The sequence below is a fragment of the Cavia porcellus genome, unplaced genomic scaffold (genome assembly GCF_034190915.1).
Source record: "Cavia porcellus strain 051 isolate PalLab524CR breed Dunkin Hartley unplaced genomic scaffold, mCavPor4.1 scaffold_26, whole genome shotgun sequence".
Classification (NCBI taxonomy): Eukaryota; Metazoa; Chordata; class Mammalia; order Rodentia; family Caviidae; genus Cavia; species Cavia porcellus.
The window spans coordinates 10,822,503-10,844,354 of NW_026947509.1; the positions used below are offsets into that span (position 1 = coordinate 10,822,503).

At 43.5% G+C, this 21,852-nt stretch overlaps 1 long non-coding RNA gene across 1 annotated transcript; it reads right to left on the reverse strand.

Annotated features, from left to right (window-relative positions):
- Positions 1 to 16,227: 16,227 nt before the first annotated feature.
- On the reverse strand, positions 16,228 to 21,426 carry LOC134473107 (uncharacterized). The gene is made up of 2 exons (XR_010043219.1): positions 21,320 to 21,426; positions 16,228 to 18,380 (listed from the first exon to the last, which is right to left on the reverse strand). It is a non-coding gene; the product is annotated as an uncharacterized LOC134473107 (long non-coding RNA).
- Between the last annotated feature and the right edge of the window lie 426 nt (positions 21,427 to 21,852).

Consider the following 21,852-nt stretch of genomic DNA (forward strand, 5'->3'; position numbering starts at 1 on the left):
ATAGAGATGATAGAGATAGATGGAGATAGATTCCATTTTTGTTTGAACATAAAAAGTGAAATAATTATTCTACATCACACAAAGCAAAGAGCACTGACCAACACCTATGAGGTGTGATTTTAAAAATATATGGTAAATACTTAACTTTTTAAAAATGTATCCTACTGAAAGATACATTGCCAGTAGGCTATGCAGGGCCCAGGAAGAGAAAAGTCAGATGGCACCTCCTGTGAGCCTACCGGGTACAGAGACTGGGAATCACCAACTCCCCCCACTCCCCAAGGACCTGACTGCTTTGGAGAACAGACTGACTTGATAGCAACTGAGATACAAAGAGCTTGTATTTTTGGTTGATCTTGCAGTCCTGGGGCTGGTGGTCTGAGCATCTATTGAAGGATGACAGTTTGCAGTACAGCAAATATGGGGGATTTCCTTCTATCTTGATCTTGAGGTCCAGCAGCATTCTCACTGTTTTGTTTTGTTTTGTTCCAATTAATTGTTTTGCTTTGCTCAATGTTCTGCTTTGGTTAGCTTTATTCTGTTTTTGTTTTGGTTTGATTTTGCTATGTCTGATGGAATGGACAGCTATTGTGAAGATAACAGACTATACTATGCTAACCATTGTTACTTTCCTATTATCCTGCTTCAAGGTTCTGTGCCCATTTCTCTGCTTTGTTTTGAGTGGGTTTATTCTGTTTTGTTTGGTTTGATTTTATTATCTTTAAAATAATTTTTAATTAAAAAAAATAAAAGATACATTGCCAATAATCTTCCCCAGCAAAATCAAAAATACTCCCTGCCTTTCACTTACCCCCTTGATCTCTCCATGTTCTGAAGCGGTTCCAAAGTCCTCTTTCATGTCTTTAGCTGCAGTTGTAGCTGCCTTGATGTCTGGAATCAATTTGAAATGTATACTGTCAAATAAAAAGAATTACAGTGTGTCCTCAGCTGTTTTATTTATTAGAAATGGCACTATGTGACCTCTTTATCTTCCTTGAATTTGACCATGAAAGTAAATATTTTTAATTGATTCAGAAAGTCTAGGCAGCCAAGAAAATACAGCTAAAGACACTCAAGAAAGAGTACTCCCAGAAATGCTTCAGAAAGTGGCCAGAACAATGGATAAGTGTGCTTGAGTAGAGGAAGAGTATTTTGAAGAAGATGAAGGGCGATGTGTCCTTTGCTGTAATAAGCACCCACTGGATAGTCTAGTCGCTTAATATACTGACCTACCAGGCATAGCAAGGAATATAGCTGTAAAACAGAGAAAGTTTCTGTTGAATATTTTATTTCTTTTGCTCAACTCGATATATAAGTGAGAAGGGATGAATACACTAGTAGTTGGGACTGAATTTAAATGGGAAGATATTATTAAATGCATCTACCTCATACTTGTGAACTTTAGAAAAGTGAGAATCTGTCTTCTCACAGAGTTTAACTGAGGCAGAACAAGTGTTTATGGCTTTTGTCTGGTGTGGCAGGGACATCCTGATTTTGCTCAAGCCAGGAAGTGTTTATGTTTTGAATTAACTAATAAAAGTAAGAATGCTAAAAATAAATGTTGGGCTATGACACATTAAAACAATTATACAAGTGTTAGTCTTAGTAAACAAAAGACTTCGATGACATAATTGTCTTTCTACATTTTTTTCCCAAACAGCCCTAACACATGGAAAGTAAACAGTGCAGATTTGTGGTTTAAAAGTCAGGCCTCCACATAAATTTCTCAGTGTTGTTCGGCTTTTCCTCTCTATGCGCCACACCCATTTGTCACATAGTGATGGTGGCCTTTCCATTCTGTGAACTTAAGCGACTTGTTTCTTTTTTAAATTTTGCATTGTGAAAAAGTTACATATACACCCCAGTAAGTATAGTAGCAAAGTGAACCACCCTACAGCCATCAACCAGATGCATGACCATCAGCACCGTCTGCACTTGCCCTGCCCTTCTCTCTCAGTCATGCTTTTTTTTCTTGCCTTTTCCTTGATATTTTAAAGAAAATGTAAGATATCGTGAAATGTAAGCTGTCCCAAAATCCTTCAGTGTGAATTTCTTTTTAAAGAATAAGGAAAATTTTTACTTAAAAAGTCATTAGTAATGTCTTTACTTAAAATGTCTGTATTTGAATTTTACCCATCACATCAAAAATATCAAAGAGCATTCCTATCTTTTCCATATTATCCACTGCTAAAGACAGTTTCATTGCAGCTGGGCACAGTGGCTCATGCCTATAATCCCAGCACTCGGGAGGTTGAGGCAGAAGGATCATTGTGAGTTCAAGACCAGCCTGGGATACAAAGTGAGCCCAAGGCCAGCCTGCACTGCATAGCAAGACCCTGTCTGAAAAGACACAAAAAAAGTTTCATTGCTCTGAGTTGCAATAACCCATTTTTTACCATATTAAGTGAAATAATAAATTCCAAGTGAATACCTCAAAAATAATAATAGCAAAGTTGTGCCTTTTATTGCTTCAACAGTTTATTAGAGCTCAATTTAAAGCTCAATATAATTTATTCTGTTGTAATATAATGAGAAAGATATCTAATCAAGACAATTTTCTTTCTACCTTATACTCCTTTTATGTATAAGTGTCACACTGAGGTCATCCTTTAAAGAGTTTGCTTAAATTATATAAATCCCTAAAATTATACCTTCTTTAGATTTATCTTTATTTTAAAAAGTCTCCAGAGAGAAAATTTGAACACAAGCTATGATTAAAATTGTTCAAGCATTTATAATCCTATTTAACATTGAATATCAAATTCCACTTTTTTTTCCATTCTCTTCCCAGACATAAGGTAGTCCAGGGAATTATAAAGGAGAGTGTAGATTAATAATGTTTACAGTGGTTAAAACTCTGATGATGCCATATCTTTAAAAATTAAACTAAACTACATAAAATAGATGAAGGAAAAGGATATGAGAAAGGAGACAAAGTTCCAGCCTCAGAGAGCAACTTCAGGAGGAGGATACAGAACAGAAGGGAGATTTTTTTAAAATGCTATTTACATAATTGCTTATTGAGTATTAATTTTCTAGTGATAGCAAGGCATTCTGCAAGCCATAGAACCAGACAAAACTTTTGCTCGTGGAAAGAAATTGCAGCTCTAAGAGTGTTAATGGGTAGAGCTTCAGGCCCTTGGCTAGGTTAGCTAAGAAAACAGGGCCACGCTGAGAGCTGAGTGTACACTTCATCCACTCTGTCTGTCACCCCGCAGTTTTGATGTGAGGATCCATCACACTTTTCTGGTGACGTTCTGCTGCCACACATTGTGGGGGACTGTCCTTCTCTTGGTGTTGTAGTCAGGGGTTGTGCAGAGAACAATTAGAATCAGGACATGGAGTTTAAAATATTATTTTTATAATGGTCATAGGGAGTTAACACAGGAAAATGCAAGAAATCTGTCCACAACACCAAAGACATAGAATATTTAGTCAAGGACCTAAATCCCACAGCAATGTCCCACCTGAGTCCAGATGAAGACCAGAGCTCACGACAATGCCTCCCATGAGTCCAATTGGAGGTCCAGAGCCCACAAGAAGGACTCCCACCAGTCTCTTATGGATCCATACCAGGAAGGCCCAAAAAAGCCAGAAAGTCTATGCCAGCAGGATGAAGGAGCTGTGTGGGTGGGATGAGGGTTCTATGCTGGAGCCGAGAAGTCACACTCACAGCAGAGACCAAGGCTGTCCTGAAAAGCACCACAGCCATCCTCAGCAACACAGAGGCCCCGAGCTCCTCCAACGACAAGCACAATCGGGTACATGCCAGGAAGCAGCATGACAAGTTCATCCTAGAGACCAAGCGGCACACATCTTCCCCTCTGGAACCAGGAAGCAATGCTCAATGTGAGGACCAGAGTGTCTCCAGGAGAACCAATGCCTCAATCAGCAACTCATGGTAGAACCCACAATGCCTCAGTGCAACAATGTATTAATGTCTCAGCATCTTAACAACCTCCTTCTCCTTCTCCACACATTTATCCTGGCAACTTTCCTCAGGTGGAGTATCATCGCTCAGTGCCATGCAGCTGTAATCCAGCTGGCGTTAAATTGACTGCCAATTCTTAATCCATAACACTTGGTCTCTGTGTCTTCACCCCACTCCCCTGCCTCCAAGTCGGTGAGCCCACCTGAGCATGGGTGCACCCTGGAAGTGACTCAAATCCCATCAGCCCCTCCAGATCTGCTCCTTTTCCGGTTTTTCTCCATAAATCACTGGTGCCCCGATCTCCAGAGTCTCTCGCTATAGCAGCCACCTGCGATTTTTACTTTCTTTTTACGTCATATGTTAAACTTAATTTCTTTTTTCTCAAAAGCACTCCAATCTGACTTCCCTTCTCCATCCTCACTGCCACACTGATGCTGATGCCTTCCTTGGGTCACTTAGCCTCCTAACCGGCTTCCAGCACACAAGCTTTCCCACCCCTATGTAGCTTTTGCTGTAATGATGAGCTAGGAAAATTCAGACTATGTCATCAAACAAAGTAATAAACAAACAATGCCATGCATCTATCCACCTGGTCATTCATTCAGTCAAGCTGTCCCATCACCTACACCCACTGCTCCATGGCAGGAACCAGTGTCACCCCTCGGCCCCATGTCTCACCTTATCTTTTCACCCACACTCCTACACACCCCAAAGCTGAATCTCTGCCCGGTCCTCAAATATTTAGTACACCCACTACCCTACACTCACTATTTCTTCTTCCTAGAACGTACTCTTTTTCTAACCAAGGCAAAGTTCTATTTATTTGACACCTCGCCATAATATTACCACTGAAGAAAATTTCCACACCTTCTGAAAGAGTTTGCTGCCCTGAATGAATGTTCCTAAGGCACACTGGCCGTTCTGCTACTTAACCACGTGTTACATGGACTCATCATTGCCTACTCAACCTAGGATCCTCCCCCAGACGGCCTCTTGACCTTCGAGGTAGACCAGAACTCTACTGCCTTCAAACGCACTACTGGCTTCCAGTACAGGCTCTAGAAACACCTTCATAAAAACAATCCATTAGTTAATGGACCAATGAAAAATGAACACGATATTAAAAAGAAAGCCTAAAGAACCTGAATGAAAATTTCTAAAGAAATTTTGAGTCACATGTACATGAATGCTAGCTATACTCTGTTTTGATCAATAAAGCTAAAGTAGATTTCTGCAGTTCAGTAACTTGAGAGCATTAAGTCCATGGTATTACTTGAAAATAACTATTTCAATTGTTGGTGCTAATTCTGTTGCTCTTTCCCTCAAGTTGCATGGGTTTTATTGGTTTGTTTAAATTATATCTCCCTTACAAGATTTTAAGGTTCAACAGAAGGAAGGCCATAGCTGCTTTTCCAATCCTGTATGTCCACTTCCTCTTCCCAGTGTCTGATCCATTTTGGCTATTAATAATGTTTAGAGAATGAGTGGGTGGATGGGTGATGGATGGATGGATGGATGAATGGATGAGTGGATGGGAGGGTGAGTGGGTGGATTGATGGATATTTATCAGTTGCTACAGATCCTGACAATCAAAAACCTAAAATAGTTTAGAATAGGTGAGTGAGCTAGGATCAATAAGCTGTAATATTATTCAGTGATGGAAAAAAACCAGCGTAATGGCTCAGACAATCATCTCTTCGGCAGCTACAAAAACTCAACTAGACTGAGAAATAACAAAGGGCCGCCACTACATTTGAATGGAAGATTTTATACTGATAATTTTTCATAAGCAACCATTGGAGTTTCTAGCTCTTCTTGAAATTAGAAGAGTTCGTCTTTTAGGGACTTGCCAATGTGCATTTGTCTTCCTGTCTAAATCACATGCTAATTACAGAAAATAAATAAAAGTGTGCCATCTCTAAAAGATTGGATTTAAATATTGTCACTGGGTGAATACTTATGAAAAGACTTGTCACAGAATTCCCCTGCATAGGAGCCCCCTCTGTCCTTTAAAATAACCCTTGATTTATAACAGTATGAAGCGTTGAAGACATTACAGAGGCAGTAGCTCATGGGTAGCACGCGTGTTGATAGCCAGCTGGCTGAGCTTGAACCCAGGCAAGTTTGTAAATAATAACTCACATGTTTATCATAAACATCCAGTTCCTTAAAACATGCACATCATTTATCTTCGTGATAGTCAAGGAGAAATTTCCCAGCAATAAACTTTTCCAAACTATCAATAAACATTAGTGAAACATCTACTTTGACGTTTTAGGAAAACTGTAAGTGATACAAATTAGGTTGTGTGTTTTACCTACATATTTAAAAAGATTTTTTTCACTTCATAAATGGAAGGCTTTGTGGAAAATCATTCTTTAAATGCATGATTGTCTGCCATTTATAAATTAATTCAGACTATATCCTTATAAAGGTGCAAGTTTCCAAATCGAGGATTTACTTTTGCTGTCTACATATTAGGGGAAAATTTGAATGTAGACAATTTTTAAGTGTTTTGTATTTATTTGGCTTGCCATCTTGTTTTATCAAAAATAACTGTAACTGTTAGAGAAATTATTAAATTTAAAAATAACTATTAGATCAAAGTGATTAATTTATATTGGTATAGAGCATTCATGGTAAGCAATTTTGTTTTAAAATCATTCCATGAATATTCTAAGACATGACAATGGTAGTTGTGCTTTGATTAATCTCTGTCCTTATAAATCAAAGGCAGAAAACAGAAAAATTAAACCATGCGTTAAACAGACCTATTTATACCTAACTGATATCCTAAATAAACTTCTTTTAACTTTAGAAGTAATGCTTTTCATCCAAATTGCTAAACTCTGTAATTTATGAATATAATTTGCATACCATGTGAGAAATTCTGCTGTCGGCACAGAACTGAAGATCAGTGGTCCACGGAAGACGGGATTATGGCTATTGTGACCAAAGCTACCATCTTTAGCCAAACTGGCTGGACTTGTGCAAAACTCCCTGTCAGAGAAATGAATAATACAAGAATAAAGTATGCTTCATGTTGTATGCAGCAAACACGTAGGCTGGAGCAAAGGTCTGAGTGGCTGGTCTGCAGGGTAGGTAGGGAAGAAATTCCTTTAAGTGTGTATCGTGATGCAGTTTTTCAACCTCATGCAAGTCCATACTTTGCCAATTGAAAAATAAATGTCTGATCTTTGGAAACAACAGAAGAACCTTCTGCCCTACTCTTATGACCTAAAGCTTAAATGTTCCACAGAAGCTCACGTATCAAAGGCTTGGTTCCCAATGCACAAATGTTCAGAGATAGGGGCAGGCTTTTGGAACATGACTTTGTCACAGGTTCAGATTTCATCACTGGATGTGCCATGGAATGATACATAATTTCACATCATGAGTCCAGCTGAAGACCTAGAGCCCATGACAATGACTTCCACAGTCCAACTGGAGGCCTAGAGCCAACCACAATGACTCAAGCAAATCTGTTTTATGGATCTGCACTGGGAAGGCCCAAATGTCAGCAGTGGAAGCTAGAAAGTCTGTGTTAGTGGGGTGAAGTATCTGTGCCAGGTTGAGGACTCTACATTCAAAATAAGGACCAGGGCTCCCCCTCAAAGGAGCACAGCCATCCTCAGCGACTATGAGGTTCTAAGCTCCTCCAGCGATGAGAACAGCCAAGTACATATCAGGAAGCAAGCATGAAAAGTTTCATCTTCCCCTGCAGAGCCGGGAAGCAAAGCTTAAAGAAAGGACCAGAAACTCCTCCAAAGTGAACCGCAGCCATTCTCAGTGACAAAGCCCCAAGCTGCTCAGACGATAATGGCCAAATTCACATTGGAGAAGCCAGCACAACAAGCTCCTCCAGGAGAACAAACAGCTCCAAGCAACAGCAACACTTAGGGGGGACCCAGAACACCATACTCTTCCTCTCCACATCTCCTTTTACTCTGCCAGTTTTCCTCAGGTGGGCCATCTACACTCAGCACCAGGCTGATTCATTTCCAGCTGGTGTTAGGCTGACCACCAGTGTTTAATACATAACATTTGGATTTACTAAGTAGGCTTACAGTGGCAGCCTGTGGATCAAGGATGGGAGAATACAAAATGGCGGCCTGTCCACTACGGCTGGAGGATCCAGTCCAAAGTCAAAGGCCTGAATCTCACTGCAGGGTCCCAGAAAGAACGAGAAATGAACACACAAAAGCAGTGACAATGGCCAGAGCTCCCCCAAGGAAGAAAAAGAGGAAACTTCCTATTGATTTGCGCCATCATAACCAAGTTGCATCCTTCCTCCTGTTTGGGGCCTAATTTCAGTCATTTACAGACACAGCTAGGACAGAAGCATGTGCCACTGATCCACTAGGCATTTCTTAATCTATTCAAGTTGACATCTGTCACAGAGTGTACAGCTGCCCAGGTCATGTCAGCCACAAAGCAGAGCAGGAGAGCAGTTCCAGAGAGGAAGAGACAAGGAACCAGACGTAAGACGTGAAGTCATGCTTCCATGATGCAGCCAGGAGCGGGCTTCAGGAATCCACTCAATATTTCTAAATCAAACAGAATTGACACATCAGGATCAACTGTCACAGACAGTGTGGCAGAAGGCAAGGAGGCAGGACACAGTCCAGTCCCACAGGGGCCCTAGAGGTCTCTCTCACTGCTAGTCATGGCCACAGACCCCTACCCAGAGCCATGCCCTGGAAGGATTATTTAGCAATGTTACTAAGATGCTGGTGCTATAGGTCAGAGACAGAGGGAGGCTATCATGATCACCTTTGCAATTTGAAAAGATCCTTCAAGCCTGGAGCCCTGATGGAGAAGATGCAGAGGACAATGCGACATGATAGGAGGTCACTACAGTCACATAGACAAGCAGTGGTCAGGGTACAAACCAAAACAGAGCAGAAGGTGGACACAGGGACAGGAAATGGCATGGGCCAAAGTAGCTGTGCAGAGAGAGGGAGAAAGGGAAAAGAAGCAGAGTTCCAAACTTCTAGTGCTAGCTAGAAAGATGACTGGGCTTCTATTCAACATGACAAGGAAAACAGGACAAGGCCCTTCCAAGAAAAAAAAATCCCTGAGAGGCAGCTGGAGAGACCTGTCTTGCACAGAATGCTTCTCTACCGCAAGTCTGCCCTGGTCAAGTCCAGCAAAATCAGCCTTGATTAGTCTGTCTTCCTATGAAATGCTTTCTGAAAGGAAGCTGCGCTTTCAAAGCTGTTTGGTGACTTTCCAGGGCTCAGAGCAATCACACCATATTATGTGAGTCTTGTTTTCTGGCATTGCATCTTAAGTTCATGATCTAATGTTCCTGGATCAATCACATGCTCCCCACAGAAAACTAAGTTTGCCTGAACTGCAAGCTCAAAGCTCTTTTTTATTCCTTGGTGATGGAAATAAATCGAGCCTCTTTTCACCTCGAGGACTCATTAGTGGCTCTTTGCTCAGTCTTCCTCACCACCCCTCTCTATCTTATCACTGCAGATTTCACCATCATAATTAATGGTCTTCCAATGTTGTGCCAAGCATTACACCCTCCCTTAAATTTAGCCAAGCCAAGCAGAAAGAGGCAAGGTTTCTTACCTTGATGATTCTTTTTATTAGGAAGTGAAATCCTTCTCAGAAAGCCTCCCTCCCAGCACTCTTTCTCTTGTGACTCACCAAGTGGTGCTGGGTCTCCACGGACAACAAAGGGCAATTGAATTAGCTTGCTATGACGTACACCAGATACAGTTCATTCTGCATGACTGTGTTTGGGGGAGCAGGTAAGAAGGCCACGTGTCCTTCCTATGTGCTGCCAAAATAGCAATAATGAATATATTTGCTTCTGGTTGCTGCTGTGACAAATTAGCACAAACAGTGGCTTAAAATCAACCCTAACTTATTATTGGTCAAAATTCCAAAATGTGTTTTGCTGAGCTGATCAACGTGTCCCAAGGGCTGGGGGTGCTCTGGAGTTACATAGAAGAGCCTGGTTTCTGACCTGCTCTGTGACTGTGAGCTCCTATTCCACATCTTCGAAGTCTGCAGTGAAGCATCTCCCAGCCTCTCCCCTGATTTCTTTGTCTTTCATAATGCCCAACTTTCTTCTCTTCTCATTTTTGGCTTGTGTGTATATGCATGTGGAACCAGGCATGGGACCCTGAAGTACAACCCCACTCCCATTTCATTTTTTATTTTGAGACAGAATCTCAGTAAGTTGGGCTAGAATTTGCAGTCCACCTGCCCCAGCCTTCCAACAATTTTCTGAATTTAACCCTCCTGTGGCCCTCTTGCAAAGACATTTATGATTACTTACATTGGGCTCATTTGTATAACCCAGGATAATTTCCCCACCTCAAAGTTCTTATTTTAAACTGGGCACCATGATGCAACCTATAACCTCAGCACTTTGAGGGCTGAGGTAGGAAGACTGAAAGTTCTAGCCCACTCTGGGCAACTTACTGACTCAGTAAGAACTTGTCTCAAAATAGGAAACAAAAATAAATGGTGAAGGGGCTGAGGATGTAGCTAAGTATTATGCTCCAAAAAGCCTTCATCGCACCACATCTGCAAAGTCTCTTTTTCCATGTAATGCAGTACATGACTAGGTGCCAAAGATTAGGATGTGGGCATCTTTGGTGTCATTCTCCAGCCTGCTGGGGTCAGGCATCGACAACCCAAGGACAGCAAATGATTGTCCTCGTAAACCCTCTGTGTCTGCTTTGTGGTGAGCCCTGAACTGGACTTTACAAATGCTACTCAGTGAAAAGCTAATGCTACATTTTGAAAACCATAATGTCCCATTTTACAAACAAGGACAATGATAGCCAGTACCTATTATTGGTAATCAAGAGTCACCCTTCATTTCAAACTCAGGTCCAACTGAACCCGCTGCTTGAGCTCTGTTCCATTTGGAAAAATCCATTGGGAGCCTTGGACTGGGTGCTTTTAACCCCGAACTTCTGTGGTTCCTTCAAGTTTGCCCACATCAATATCAGCTATATCCTTGGGTCTAATTCTCTGGATTCCAAGGAATCCACAGCATCACATTTTTTAATGAAACTGGGTAATGCTTTGATTTCAATTTACTTTGTAGAACTTAGCTCTACAGGAATAATCCAGCATGCCCATCTATTTCCATTTCTTGCCTTTCCTTTCTTGTATTTATAAACTCCTCAGCCTCTAAATGTCGTCAAAGCAAAGATTTTTAATGAACATATTCAAATAACGTCAGCAATACCAAGTGAGTTCATGTTCTTGTGTCCTTCAAGTTTTAAAGAGATGATCTGTCTGGGAAGAACTCTCCTATCTACACAAGGGTAGAAGCAATGAAAATGTAAAAATGATCAAGAGTTGTGATAAATAACCTGCTGACATGAGTTTTTATGCTGTTCTAAGCTGCCAGTGTTCATACATGGGCTTTAACATATAAAAATAAATGGCCACCTTCACACTTAGGGGACAATGTGTTCTAAATTTAGCCACATCCTTTGCTGAAACACAGCAGGGTGACAGAATGACGAGGCAATCTTGGTTTCTATCCATCATGAATTCCCACAAGTACACAGTAAAACCAAAACATAGAGAAGTTAAACAATAATTTACTTACTATATTCACAGGAAATATCTTTTTCCAGAAAAGTCACGTGTAAAGCAAAACCACTGATAATACCTTGCCTCTTAGACATCTTCGACAGCTTATTCCCAATTTATTCTTTTCCTCTTCCTTTACAATTGGATGTCCGCCCTCACTGTCTCCCTAAATGATGTCCCTCCTCTCTCCCCGCCAATCCCCAGGACCTGGCCAACTTCAGGTGCACAAGAGATGCCACACACAGGGCAAGACTTTCCTGCTGCTGTGGGCTGCTGTTTTCCAGATGTGCGCCTTCCGCTGCGTGCCGGTGCTGCCGTTGCTGTTGCTGCTGCTGCTGCTGCAGACTTGGAAGTCTACAAGTGAGTCACGAAGTAAAAATGTCAAGGACCCACCAGCTTGAGCCATTACATAAAAGCGGAAATTCAGACCATCCGCTGACTTCTCCCTGGAAAGTCCTGATGAGACCTGGGGTGCAGCGCAGTGACAGGGTCCCTGCTAGCGTGTGCAAGACCCTGGGTTTGAGCCCCAGCACCACGAGGAAAAATACTTGCTGATGAATTGATGAAGAGGATTCCCTTACAACCACAAACACATTCACTATCCTCCTGGAACTCCTGGAGAGTTTTTCTCAGGCCCTTGGAAATGTCAGAAGGTTCTTATTAAACTGAACACTGAGTAATAAACTTTAATAGTCTCCAGAGGTACGTAATGCCAAAGAATAATACATGAAAAATGCTGATTTAATAAAAGTACTTATAAACTCCTCATAAATCATTTATTCCAAAGCATAATTTTGAATTACTCAAAAGATACTAAAACCATGATAAATTATAACTCGTGCTGAACTAAGCCTCATGTTTCCAGTATCAAACAAATAGATAAATTAATGTCCTTAATTAGCAGCTGATGAAAAGAAATCATGCGTAGCTTTAAAAGAATCCTATAACGTCTGTGAAATTTCCAAGTCTGTTGGCTAAAACAAGTTTTCCCTGTCACAACCTTTTTTCAGTGTCTCCCTGCAAACTGTCAACCCAATACATCACGAAGGACCTTGTGTCTCCCCATCACAGGAAATTGCTGTAGACAAAGGTATTTCCAATCTGTGATGATTACTGTATCCATCAAACACATAGTTAAAGTTATTTAATACAGCTTAGAAATCTCGATGTCTTTTCTATATGTCTGGGTCACCCCATTCTGTCTCTCATGCATGCACTAAACAGATGCACTCTATTTGTTAGTAGAATACAAACTGAGACATAGCAAAGCCTATTTTATCTAATTTGCATGAGCTGTGCCAACATGGGAGGGGAAGTTGGAGTTAAAGATGCTGTATCTCTAGCTGTCAAAATCTGAAAAGGTACAATCACCCTGACAAGGAGGAGTCAGCAGTTTCTACGGCAATGTTGCAAAAATGATCCCAAAGGTATGCACCAAAAGGGTCAAGATTATGGCTACAGTTTCTGTCCCTCTCCAAATCTTGCTTTTTGCAACAACCTGATTGGGTAGAAAATAATTTTGGTGACTTTTCTTGCTATTCAAAGGTAAGCGTCAAACTTCAGTTATGGAAGAGAATTCCAGAGAGCAGGGAGGAGAGACATCCTCTCAGTGGACTCTGCCTGCTAGGGACAGAGCTGATAGGTGAGCATCGAGAGTGTCCCAGACACCCACACAGGGAGGCAAACTTCACAGTGAGCACCAAGGCACTCAAGAAAAAAGGAGTGGAAGGGGGTGGCAGAACACTCAGATTATCTTTTGAGACATATTTTTCCAGTATGGGCAAGATAGAGAAGCATTCTGCCGAGTCACTGAACTTCAGGCACTGTCTCCAGACATTTTAATTACCTGCCATTTGGTTTGTTACAGAGTTATACAGTTCAGAAGCCATGAATTTGGAAAAGTTCTGAGCATAAGTGTTAGCCGTGGCCTGAGATCTCTCCCTATAAGAAATGCTGCCAAACAACTTACCTCCGTGCTATTTGCTTGTGGTCAAGGAGGCTTATCGAGGACATCTCCTTTCTCTCTGATTGTCACCAAGTCTTTTGGAAGAGTGGGAAAAGAGTGTGGAATGGGGCAAACTATGAAATGCTGGTCTAAAGCTGAACTTGGATGTTGACATGAACCAGGGGAGTCCAAGCCCAGGTGAGGAGGGGGCCAGTCACAGGGAAGCTACAAAGAGAGAAAAAGCCAAGGTCCAGCGTTAGGATGGAGCAGCACAGAAGGACAGAGTCTCCCATCAACTATCGCTCTGCACTGGTGGTGAATTCAGGAATATTCAGCTTTCAACCCACTTTTTAAAAGCACAGTTATACACCAGTCAGTGGGCCAGGTGTTAAGAATGGTGAAACAGCCCTGTGGTCAGCAGGGACGCGAGTTGTGATACAGCACCAGCTGTCCAGGAGAAACCAGGAAGAGCACCTGATCCAGTCAGGTGATGGAGGAGAACTCCTAAGAGCAATGCCACTTCTTTCTGTCAGCCTCGGAGCTAGAGATGGGAGAAAGCAATAGTCCAAGTCCCAGGGAAGGAGGCTCCATGGTATCTGATGCCCTGGAGGAGGCTCCCTGTCTTAGAATTTAATATGTGGGTGGGAGAAAAAGGAAAGTGAGGGGGCTTTTTTGAAAAAGTAGGGGTGCATTTTCCTAAGAGGCTTTGTAAGTCAGGATGAGGCTCAACGTAAGAGCCAAGAGATGCTGCTGAGACGGGCACGCAGAGGAAGCAAGGTCTGGCCCACGTCTCTGAGCACCACTGGCCTTGGTGTGAGGACACACTGGCAGGAAGATCACAGCTTCACAACTTCAGGGTACTACTGAGGGGGTGCAAGCAAGTGAAGTCGGCACACAAACTAGGGATGTGACGGGGAGGTCTAGAGTGACACAGATGAGAGCCACAGAGAGAGTGAACGCCAGATCACGAGGTCCCCTTCTTTGGCTGCGGCCTGGAAAGGAGATGTCCAGAGAAGAGTCAGGCATTGCGCATCCCTGTCTCCACATAGCAGGGCTCGTCCAATTCCACCGTGAGGCTTCACTGTGCCAGGGGAGGCGGAAGAGGAGCTGTGCACCACACCCTCTGTGCACCCCGGAGTCACCGCTTCTACCTTGTCTCAGGCTCGGCACTTTCCAAACTCCAGCAGCAAAAGGGAGGGACAGTGTGTGCCTCGGTTCTGGGAGCAGATCTGCCTCCGCTGTTGCCAGTTCTCCGTTGTAAACTGACACCTTGGGTGGCTGAAAGTTAAGGATGAGGGATGTTCTTCTGTGCATGTCTATGGGGGGTGGGGAACATGCCGCATTCCTGACCTCAGAGTAACTCCGTGCTTTCTGTCGCCCTAAATCCTTGCCATTGGTTGAGGCTCTTCCTGATCTATGCACACCACCACTCAGACAAAACGACTCCCACCAACGCAGGATCATGAGGCCACAGCCACACCGCTGTTCTGGGAGCAGCTTAGATCCTCTCTGTGTGCAGGAGAGGGCTGAAGGGATGGTCCCCAGCTTGGCACAGTTGGGAGGTGATGGACTCTTGAAGAGAGGAGATCTAGTGAGAGGTCATGAAGAAGCCAGAGGCTGAGAAAAGTGGGGATCCTCCATTTGAGAGGAGACCCGAGAGTTCTGACATTGGACGTGACTTCCAGCCCAAAAGGGACCTCACCCCCTTTGTCACGTGGCCCTGTGACCTCCAGCTATGGGGCAAAGAGCTGATGTCCCTGTGCTCCGGAAGCACCTCCGTGATTGAGGCGAGGGACCACCAGCTACTTGGGGCCTAAGCTGGGCACAAAGCAAGGGCAGGAGTGAGACCGCTCGTCCCTGGTAAGAAGGAAGCCACCAGCTGTCCCCTGAGAAACCACCAGTCATCCTGGCAGGGGTTGACACTGGCACAGTGTTGTGGAAAGGCAGGGTGCTCCACATGGCGACAGTGATGGTGGCCCCACGGGACTGTGTCTTCCTGCCCCCCAGGACTGGAAAAGCCAGTCCTCTCCTACATCCGCAGGGGAGGTCAGGCGAGGACACGAAGTCACTGGAGGGTGCACTCCCTTCACACAGGTTGACAGTGGAGGGCGAGGGTGCTCTGGCTCTGCTTGTGGACACTGTCAGAACAATGATAGACTGGCTGTATAGTCAGGCCCAGTTCCTGGAGAGCCTGAGGAAGGAGGATCCCTTGAGCCCAGGAATTGAGGCCAGTATAGGCAACCTGATTTATCACAAAAAATAAATAATTACAATTTTAAAAAACAATAAAAATTGTCATGGGGTGGCGCTCAAAGGTGGAGTGGGTGTTTAGCATAGATGAGGCCCTGGGTTTAATCCCCGGCACAAAAACTTTCAAATCAAATCACATAAATAAATCATTTATTAAAGCATCAGCAGCGCTGCCCTTTGCTGATCAAAGCATGCATTTTCCGTTAGTTGAGAAAGAAGGCGCTCACTGGAGCTGCGTACTCTGGATAGGAAGGGAAGGCTCACCTAGCGATCCGGGCCTGTGTTCACCTGCTGACTTTGCCGCTATTGATTCACCTGCACCAGAGTTTCCCTCCTCACGCCCCTCAAATGCGAGCTGAGCTCTGCTTTGACGTCAGTACTACACCAGGGCTCTTATTTGCTTTGTTTGGAAATATTTTTCTTGGATTGTCTTACTTGATTCTCCAGTATCCGAGGAATTTAGAGAAGACAACAGCACAGTACAGTTTCTTTTGTGTCCTCTCTCATCAAAAGACATTAGAAAGGGTTGGGAGGAAGCTCCTTTGTGGGTGTGCTGCTCTTTTTTTTTATTTAAAGAAAGAAAGAAAGAAAAAACAAAATAGAAAAAATGTAGAATAATACAGAATTCAAAAAAATTAACACTAAGAAATTGCTAGTTGATATATTACATATTGTCATCTTAGAAATAGTTGTTCAGGTTACAAAATCAAAGCATAAGAAGTGATAGACACTCAAACACTGACAGTGCAAACCCTTCTGTTCAATGATCCAATGAAAATTTAGTAATATGGTCATCTATCTTACACACTTAAACATAGTTATATCCTTTAGAGCACGTTCCTTCCCTTTAATTTTTACAATATCTATTATACATTTTGGATCTTATTGCTCTTTCAGTTTTTATTATTTTTTACACTAGAGAGACAGTATGATATTACAAATATGAATCTGATTTATTTCACTTATGGAAACAGTCTCAAATTACCTCCATTTACCTATAAAAGCCCCAAGATCATCCTTTTTTATAGCTGAGTAATATTCCATTGGATAAAAATACCACATCTTTTTCATCCATTTTGTGGTCGATGAACATTTTGGTTGTTTCCAAGATTTAGCTACAAATTGTGCTGCTATGAACTTTGGTGCACATCTATCACTGTGATATGACCTTTTCAGTTTTTCTGGGAAAATACCCAGGTAGGGAATAGCTGGATTGAATGGAACTTCCAATCCTGGTTTGTTGAGGAGTCTCCAAACTGATTTCCACAGCAGCTGCACCAGTCTACACTTCCAGCAACAGTGGAGCACTGTTCCTTTTTCCCTGCAGCCTCACTGACATTTGTTATCAGTTGATAACTTGATGGCAGCCATTCTTTCCGGGGTAAGATGATGTTACGGGTTAAAAACTGGTGATAAACTTAACACCAGCTGAATTAAATCAGCAGGGTGCTGAGCATAAATGTTCCACCTGAGGAAAGTTGCCAGCATAAACAGGGAAGAAGAAGCTATGCGTTAAATCTTTGAGGTGCTGAGGCATTGTGGGTTCTCCTATGTGTTGCTGTTTGAGCCGTTGGTTCTCCCAGAGAAGCTCTGGTCCTCACATCGAGCATTCCTGGCTGTGGAGAGGAAGATGTGTGCCTCTTGATCTCCAGGAAGAACTCATCACACTGGCTTCCTGGCATGTACCCAAAAGTGCTTGTCAGAGGAGGAGCTCGGGGCCTCTGTGTCGCTGAGGATGGCTATGGTGCCTTTCAGGACAGCCCGGTCTTTGTTGTGAGTGTGACTTCTTAGCTCCAGTGTAGAAACCTCATCCCACCAGCACAGCTCCTTCACCCCGCTGGCATGGACTTCCTAGCTTCCATCACTGGCCTTTGGGTCTTCCCAGCACGGATTTGTAAAAGAGGCTGGTGTGAGTCCTTCTTATGGGCTCTGGACCTCCAATTGGACTCGTGGGAGGCACTGTCATGAGCTCCTGGTCTTCATCTGGACTCGTGTCGGACATTGCTGTGGGATTTAGGCCCTTGGCTAAATATTCTATGTCTTTAGCATTGCGGATGGATTTCCTGCAGTCTCTTGTGTTAACTCTGGGTAACCATCATAAAACCATATTATAAGCTCCATGTCCTGATTTTTTTTTTGTTTGTCTTTTTTGTTTTTATCGGTGCCAGGGATCGAACTCACGACTGCCTGCTTGCAAGGCAGGCGCTTATGCCGCTGAGCTAAATCCCCAGCCCCTATGTCCTGATTCTAATTGTGCTCTGCACAACCCCTGACTACAACAGATGATATCTCACTGTTGTAAGTGATGGTGAACATTTCTTCATGTGTTTATTTGCCATTCGTGTGTCTTCATCTGAGAACTGTATAATTATCTCTGATGCCCATTTTTGGAGAGGGTCTTTGAATTTTGGGGGCTTGATGTTTTTCAAAACTTTTTATGTTCCGGATGCAAGTCCTTGGTCTGAGGGATTGTCAGCTCAAATTCTTTCCCATTCTGTGGGTTTTCTTTTCACTTTGCTGGTGATTTCTTTTGAAGTGCAAAACTTTTTAGTAATGTGAGACCCCAGTTGCTGATTCATTGGGTGTGCTGCTGTTGATCAGGATGGTCAGGAGCTTTGACAGTAGGTATGGCTTCCCCTTCTACAGCCTTTCCCAGGCACGCAGAGGTGGCTCCAAAGCCTGTGAGGCGGAGAGATCAAAGAATAAAATCTCACATTTAGACTCCTAGACTGTAGCTACATAGCTTTAAAAACTGACTCCCGTGACTACTCAGTAATCGCCAGTGACCCTATTATGCAAGCAACCCAAGGAATTCTTTATTTAACAGAATTAAGTTTTACATTTCTCAGACTGTTCTGTGCACCGGGGATGCAAAGCTCCACTGGGGAGGGGAAGACAGTAAATAAGATGGACTAAGAGGGTGCTGGGTTGAATATGGCTCTCCGAAATTCCCCCGTTCCCTTGGAACCTGTGAATGTGGCACACAGCACCTTTGCAGGTGCAGCCAAGTTAAATGCAGACTCCAGGTGAGGGCAGGACCTCAGTCACTTTAAGGACTGGTGTCCTTAAATTTGGACATTAAAAAATAAGGAGAACAACATGGGGCAACAGGGACAGAAAGGCTAAAATGCTGAGGATGCCTGAAGCCCTGGAAGCCAGGAGAGGAGCCCGAGTGCAGCCTTCCTGGGAGCCCCCAAGAGAAGCCAGGCTACCGACTTTAGACTTGGGGCCTGCTGAACACAAAAGAGCCGATCTCTGTTGTTTTAGGCCACAATGTGTATGGTACATTTTTATAGCAGCCTAAGGAGATAAAATAACACAATTTATAACTGATGATAAGTGCCATTGAGAAAAGTTAAAGTGTCACAGTGGGACAGGGTCCTGGAAGGTTGTGATATCAGGCTGGCCAAGAACACCTTCCAGAAGGTAACGGTTGGAGATAGCACTGGAGGAGGGGGGCGAGTGACACTTGAACAAAGTGTTCCAGGCAGTAGGGAAAGCACATGCAAGAGCCCTGAGGTTCAGAGAATGGACAGGAGGCCAGTGTGGCTGTAGCAGAGACAGACAGACAGATAGGAAGAGACAGGAGGAGATGAGCTCAGAGAGGTCACAGGCAGCCAGACCCCAGAGCTGCTACAGGCTGTTGAAAAGTCCAATTGCAACTCTTAGTGAGACAAAAAGGAAATCTGTGGAGGGTGGGAAACAGAGAGAGTCAAGATCTGACCTCATGTTAGGGGATCTCTGGACATGCTCTCTTTGTTCCATGTCCTGCAGGAATGAAGACCTGTCTCAGCGTCCCACTGTCAGCATCCCAGAAAATGTGGGACCCCGAGGAGGGACTTCAGCCACATCAGGGGAAACCTCTGTCCCCTTGGAAGGAAGAAGAAGCCCCCAATTGGTAGACAGTCAGCTGATGACTGCCACATGATCTCCAGCCAAATATGGAACATGACCAGGGGTGTCACACGGGGCTTCCGTTACAAGGTGAGGCTGTGTATGTTCACTTCCTCATCAGTGTCACTATGCAACACAGTGGGTCTCTTATCGAAACCCAGAGCTTCTCAAGTGAAAGATACATTCACCAGGTTCATACGAGGTCAGGTGTTGCTGGCTCAGTATCTCAAGCCCAGAAGGATGAACTAATCCTTGAAGGAAATGACACTGAGCTTGACACAAAATGATACAAAGCTATCAGAAAATCTGGGCATGGCACCTCCGGTTCTGAAAAGGGAACAGATTAGCAGCCCAATGAATAAAACCTGAGGACATTCCAGCCATAGAAACAAGCTTCTGGATTGCAAGGCCGATCTGCGATATTTTAATGATGCAATCAAAGATCCTTTTTGAAAAAAGAATAGCATCTCTGAGTTACTGAGAACATTCCTGAAAGAGAAGGACAGGAACAGACAAACCAGGAAGAGCACTGCTGGAATAGGCAGGGTGGGAAAGGGTGGCAGCTTGGAACAGCATCGTAGCAGTGACAGTGTCTGCACAGAGTCGAGTTCAGGGTTGTTGTTGTAGATACAGCAAAGGGGACGGTGGATCAGACGGGGAACATAGTGACATGGAAAAATCAAGGGGAATTTGACTGGCTGTTTACTGGAGGGCTGTGAGAGTGTTATGCACAGCCAGAAGGATCGGGAGTCATTTGGCAGCTCCTAACTTCCAGGTATCATGTAGAAACACAAGTGACATCATGGACTAGGCAGTTAAGCCTTCAAAACCAGGTCAGGGAGCTCCACATTTAGAATAGGTCCTTTCTCAAGGTCACTTCTCCATGGGTAACCCAGTAGCTCCACATGTGGGTTGTCACCACACCTCTCCACAGTGCGTCCTGCAGGACGAGACTTTGCCACGTGGGGAGAGGGACCCACCCTGTGACGAATGGCAGTCTCAAGTCCTTCTTATGGGAAGACCATAAGACCACCTGCTTGATATTTTAGATTGTTATATGTATTTATTATTTATAATTCTCTTTAAAACAAAAAAGGCTTTGGGGTAGTTCGTAATGTTCAAGTGCATATAATAGGAAATTTACCATTTGAAAAAGTGAAGAGGCAATTAGAAAGAGAAGTTAAATAGCTAAGCCAAGCACCTGTGAGGAGGAGATTCCTTTAAGACCTTTGTATGATCATCGTCCTTGGTGGGAGGCTGAAAAGACAGCGAGCATCAGCCTCCATAGAGAACTTTTAAATAACGTTCCCATTCACTCCCTCACTGTTGGGAACACTTTGAACATGTGTCCCTTTGATTCTGTGAGTGCAATTTTTGCACTAATCTGTGAGCTCTACCCAGTTGATGAGACGCTGCCTGCTCCAGGGGAAGGCGTGGAGCTTCCCCTTCCGGGCAGGAAGCAGGAGGCACCTGCCTGCAGCCAGGTCCCCACTGCAAGCGAGTGGCAGGGTCACTTCTTAGTGGGCACACTGGGCGGGCGTTGTTCTTACCAAAAGCACTGTTTTCAGAAACAGATTTACCAATGGTTGTCTGGTCCCTTGATAACCTATGCAGTGTGATCTAAATGTCCAGTAAATGTTTAAATGTTTAACATTTCTGTAGTAAGAGACGTATGGCCGTAAATCCCCCTCAAAAACACTTCCCCTCTATTCAGACACCCTTACCACATCAATCTGGCCACTTTCCGAAGCGGTTCCGGAGTCCACTTTCCCGAGTGTCTTTTCATGGTGGTTTTGACGTCCTCAATGACTTCAAAATGTTCACCGCAATTCTGTCAAATGAAAACGTGATAGTTGATCCTCGTTCACCCTACTCACTGGATCCGATAGCATCTAGACATCGAGCTTAACTTTTAACTTCTTACGACTTTGTTCTCTTTATAGAAGACTTGCACTTAGTACAATTCTGATGGCTATGTAAGCTGGGCCCAGAAAAGTCCAAAAACTAACCATGCCTGAATTGTCAATGGACAATGTTGCATCAAAAGAACAATAAAATCCAAGGGCAGGGATTTTACTGAATCCAAAAGACCTTGCTGGAATGATTTAGATTCTAATCAACGTTGGCTACCAAAGTAAGAAAGGAAAACTAGAAATCTACTAGAAGAACCCTTGGCAGCCCAGTTTGGGAGACAAGTTGACTACTGATGTGGTCACCAACCCTAGGGCAGAAACTCTGCTCGGCTTGCTTCCTTCAA